The sequence below is a fragment of the Medicago sativa genome, chromosome 5, assembly GCF_051527215.1.
Source record: "Medicago sativa cultivar Bolivia chromosome 5, Bolivia_mono, whole genome shotgun sequence".
In the NCBI taxonomy this organism is placed as follows: Eukaryota; Viridiplantae; Streptophyta; class Magnoliopsida; order Fabales; family Fabaceae; genus Medicago; species Medicago sativa.
In genome coordinates this window covers 41802321-41807823 of record NC_140753.1, presented here as the reverse complement: position 1 = coordinate 41807823, position 5503 = coordinate 41802321, and the positions used below count along the sequence as shown (strand labels likewise).

Below are 5503 nucleotides of genomic sequence, written 5' to 3'. Positions count from 1 at the left end.
GTCTAATCACATACAAAAATATATTAGATTGCATACGAAAATATATCAGGATGTGTTCCAAAATATTGTAACAAAATTTGGCGACTATGAAAAACTTTCTAATAATGACTAAATTAATTATTTCATTTAAAATTTCCAAATAATAAAATATATATCAACATCCTTCAAAAAGAAATATATATCAACATATATTTTTCGAATAATTTAAGGGTTAAATAAGTTTTTAGTCCCTACAAAATCATGAGTTTTTAAGGTTAGTCCCTATGTGTAATATCCCGCTTATCAGTAACGGAATATTACCCATCAGACGTGTCAGAGGACAAATGTTCATGGAAATGTCTATTAATGGCATAAGTCATGTATGAACTAGATATCAGAGATTAAGTGTTACAGAACGTCAAGTACGACGGAAGAATGTTTTTATGAAATATCAGTCAAGCAGGGGTTTATGTATCAGTGTCAGGTTAAGCGCGACCAAGACGAAGGGCATTTAAGTAAACTAGCACAAGGGAGTATATAAGTGTTTTTGGGGCCAAAATATTCATTTTCCCATTTCACTTCTCTCTCTAGGTTTTGGAAAACCTTTCTCTCCCCCTTCTCTCTAAGAATTGCGCCTCCCTCTCCTCTCTAAGTCATCCAAACTTCTTCAATACATGATCAAGCATGGCTTAGCAAGCAAGAAACAAGTAGAGGAAGAGATTAAAGTATGGTTTGGTGAAAAAGGGCTAAGGATCAAAAGCTAGGGTTTGAGCTTGGAACTTGAAGAATATGCAAGGATCATGTTAGGTGAGTTCCATAGATAGAATACCCACCTTTGGGTTTGTGTAATCTTGTAGAAAAATCATGTTTTATGTTAGTTTTGCTTTTATGAAATTTAAGTAACCCCAAGGTAATTCTTGTTGTTTACATGCTAAAAATTGCCATGAGATATGTTTAAATGAAGCTATATATGTTGTTGGATGTATTGGTGCATTACAGGGTCCAATTGGTCGAGTTTTGGGTCGAAAATGGCGAAAACCCGTAGCCGAAAGCACCGAAAACGCAAAAAATTCGCAGCGCTGCGCCTGTACAAGGGCGCTAGGCGCCCACAAGTCAGGGAGCCAGCGCTAGGCGCCCTCCCTCTGGCGCCAGGCGCCCCAGACAGGACAACGTTCGCGTTGTTCTGCGCTCGGGTGCTTGGGGGCAGTCGCGTGGGGGTCCGTAGCGATCGTTTCGGTGTATTCTTGTACTGTTTTTACTTATCTTTCTACTGGTACAAGCTTAGCTTTATCAAATCATGAAATTTATAAACGGCTCGTAACATGGGTTTATGGCATTTTCGGTCTTCAGAAAGTATTGAAAATTTGTACACATCGTCAATTGATCCTTGCACCATTAATCATGGCAATCTTAGCATGTATTACAAGGATGGCTCAAGAGAGTTTTAGCCGAATTATTCGGGTAGCAAAGAACTAGGCATGGGATGAAAGTAGAGCCTTGACATAGCTTGTCAAGAACTAGAATAGTTAGTAGAGAATAGAATGTTAGTCATGAGTAGTATGCTTGACTAGTTGCGAAGTGGCATAGAGTAATCTCTTCAAATAGAAACTAGAGTGCCATACGAGTATGGCAAGACGTGAATTGATTAGATATCTCTTCACATAGCAAGTTAAGCACGCATATAATTTACCTCTAGTCGGATCATATAGGCATCCGAGGTAAAAGAGATAGCTAGCATAGATTTAATACTCATGCATTTATAGACCCAAACTTTAAAGTTAAAGGTGTCATGTCTCTTGTGTCCACACTAGGTTGGCTCAGGGGGTTTCCATTAGGTGAAACGGGGTTAGCCGTAAGGAACCCGCATGTCACTTAGTAAGTAAGATGTGGTGGTCGTGTCTCTTGTGTCCACACTAGGTTGGTTCAAGAGGTTTCCATTAGGTGAAATGGGGTTAGCCGTAAGGATCCCGCACGTCACTGCAGGAGTACCGTTGGTTTATACCTTAGATAGGTTTCCATCGGATAGATAGGGATTGCGCTCGGGGTTACTCCACTCGGGGCTTCCCGTAAAATGAACTCAGATAATAATTGTTTGTTAAACGCTAACTTTATGAATAAACTTGACTATGCATATTTATTAGATATATTTATGTTATGTCATAGAGCCTTGACGTAGATCGTCAAGAATAGCAGTGCCTTGACGTAGATCGTCAAGAATAGTAGAACATAGACGTAGATCGTCAATGACTAGTATGATAGCAAGATAGAATATGTTGTTAGATACAACATAGCTATGCATAGAGCAAGTATAGAGAAAGATATGCCGATGACGATCTTAGGTTTCCCCTAATCGTCCGGTTTAGAATTGTGTCATGATTATAGTATGTTTAGGCCTCGATACGTAGAGCGTATTCTTGGCGTTGCGGTTTTAGATTCCCCTCGACCGCCATGACACGTATAGGAAGTGAAGCCTATAACAAGTGAGATAAGGCTATGACGGCCCTAGTATGCACACCGTCTAAGTATGCAATGTCCCCACACACGTATAATCAACCGGCAGGTTGTATTTTAGACACGTGGTGACCGTAGGTTTTCCCTGAGGTTGCCTATAGCCTAGGATTTAGGGGAACTCACTGAGACATTATGTCTCATCCCAATCCTTTTTGTTTCAGATAAACAGGTTGGATTAGCAAGCTAGTAGCCGAATGGATGATGCGACAAGTGTTCGTTCGTACCCGCTGCAGGATGAGATGGATATTCAAGGATGCATCTATTATATTTTTTTTTAGAGAAGTTGAGTTATGTTCTTTGTACGAACGCATTTGGTTGTACATATATATTCATTCGTAGTTAATTGTTGTAAATTTCTTTAATGTATCCAATACTAAACTTAACGCACGTGCTAGACATTCTAGATACGTCTAGTATGGGTGTTACATTTGGTATCAGAGCAGGTCGATTCAGATCGTGCCTTGGGTCATTAAGTTACAACAAAGGTAGTGGGACCATTGGGTTCCGGGTAGATGTTCTAGTTGTTGTTGTTAGTTGAGTCTGATCAACTCAATTTAGCATTCGACGATTAGAATGGATGCCTGAGAGCTGAATAGGACCCTGGAGGAACGAAGCATGTGAAGAAGATGCACCGGAAAGTGTGAACTTAGAAGCAAGAACTCAAAATGAGTATTAGTAAGAAGTTGATCGTGCCAGTAGGTGGCCGGTAAACTAAGCAAGTAAAAGTATGAATCCTCCGGGAATGTAAGGCAATGTTGAGAAGGGACGTTTAGACAGCGTTGGGTAAGTTGTTGATGATACTTCGTATACCCATAAGAGAAGGATATGGAAATATCTTAGCAGGACCTGAAGCTTCAGTAAGGGTCATAGTTAGAATGGAATTGTATTCCAGAAAGTAAGCGCAAGGCTACAAGATAGAGAGCAGTCGACGTATGTTGATGGAATTAGTGGACTCTCAGGATTAGTGTTATGTTATTGAAGTTACGGACTTGAATGTTCAAAGTGAACAAGGTTCTAGTGTTCATGAAGCTACGTTAAGCGGCAACGCAGAGAAGTAAGCTACTCGTAGTAGAGAAGGATTCAGTGAAAGTTTTATGATATCAGGAATGAAGCATTAGTTTCTAAAGTGCCGAAAATTGTATCGAATTAGGTTGATGCTTGCCATGCATATATAGTAGGATATTTTAGATATTGGGAATGATCGATGTGCAATGATTTACTTGAGAAATAAAAAAAAAAAATTTATGCAAAGTATGTTTTGGAAAAAAAAAAAAATGAATGAGCTGAAGAAACTCATCAATAGCGAACCCGGAGTGAAATTTTTCAGTTCGTCTCTAGGAAATGCAGTGACTATTGGAGAGTTGTCTTCACCATCTTTATGCAATGAGAAATTGTTTTTTTTTATATCGAGTGACGAATGCATATCACCCCCTAAAGTTTTCAAAAGGGAAAAAGGCATGGGTAACCATCAACGAAAATCGATTCGGTTTGACGTGACTTTGGAAGTTAATGTGACAAGAGATAAGAATGAGTTTAGACCAAGAGTTTAGAGGCACCCGTATTTTGAATAGAAGTCACAGATGTGAAAGCATGAAGCAAGAAGTTAATGGTGCAGAGTCATATGAAATCACAAGGATTTTGGGACTTTGCGAAGTTAAGAGTACCCCTCGAATCTATGTTTTGCTTGATGAATTTGCGAAGGCTCGTTAGGATGTCAAATCGTAAAGTTTACATGATTTTAGAAAATATATACATAAGGGTGATTGAAGTTGACATTTTTTGAAAGCAAGATGAATTTTTTGTAGGTACCGGGTTGTTACGACTCGTATAGTTGGGATAAACTCACTAGGACTAAGATTTGATGGCACGTATGTGTTGTCAACTCGTCATGTGAAATTAGAGTAACAACTGGGACCTAGGTTCAGTATATGTTTTTATTTAGTAGAAAAAAAATCATCAACGTCAATGACCCGTGTGTTAATTTATGAAGTTTCTTTTAAAGAAAAATTAACGAGCGAGCATAGGAAAGATCAAGCAAAACATAGTATGCGAGATGTGAAGCTACAGTGTTAGATGCATAAGGAAGTATGCCCGAGTGCAAGATGAGTCTACCATCGGACGTTGTAAGAACGATTTATGGAATAGTAGTTATGTAATAGCAAAGATGTGCTCCTTGAGTTAAGTTGCTCAGGAATAAGAGTAAGTATGACATTGATATGTCCAGAGGTAAGTTTCCTTGAGATTCAATCTTACCAGCAAAGAGTATAGCAAGGTTGCAGAGTAGCATGCAACATAGAAGTATCGAGCAGAGCTCAAGCAAATATTAATGTAATGATAGAAGAAGAATAAAATTTCCCTCGTCTCAACGGATCAGAGTATTGGTTGAGGCCAACCGGTGGAAATCAGAGTAGCGCAACAGAAGTTAATTACTTAAGTTGCGAACAGTAGCCATGGAACATGGAAAATTGGTAGTAAGAAACTTCGTGAAGGAAGTTCAGGATAGAAATGCAGTTTTAATGAGAAGTATTATGAAACGAGCAGGAAGTTCTCGTTATGTTAAGTAAGTATAGATGCTTATGCAGCCAGTATTAATTAAAGTGAAAGTTTAAAGGAAGTATCTTCACTCAGGTAAGATGAGAAAGACTAGAGTTAGCACAGATGAATTAATCGAGTTACCTTTTTGGTGATGTCGAATGTGTAGAAGAGCTGTTGGCTAGTCAGAAAGAGTATGTGCTATGTTAATGGAGTACGATTTATGGGTTATGCCTGACGAAGTACATACCCTCTTACACCATATTTGTTAAATGATAACGATACTTTCCAGAATGGTGTCAAGCCATGATTTTATAACTTTTAAAGTTAAGATTGGTACTGAGGAACTTGGGAACGATGTTTATTTTAAAAACATGAAATTTCACATTGTTAAAACTGATGAGATACGTCGTAAGCGAGTAAGCTCACTTAAGACGTACAGACTTCAGGACCAGCTTGTTAGAGACAAGTGTGAAGGAGA

The 5503-nt window shown here is 38.7% G+C and overlaps 1 long non-coding RNA gene across 1 annotated transcript; it reads left to right on the top strand.

Moving 5' to 3' along the window:
- Positions 1-269: 269 nt before the first annotated feature.
- LOC146922190 (uncharacterized) lies at positions 270-2832 on the top strand. Its single transcript, XR_015012395.1, has 2 exons — positions 270-786; positions 2652-2832. It is a non-coding gene; the product is annotated as an uncharacterized LOC146922190 (long non-coding RNA).
- Positions 2833-5503: the final 2671 nt, after the last annotated feature.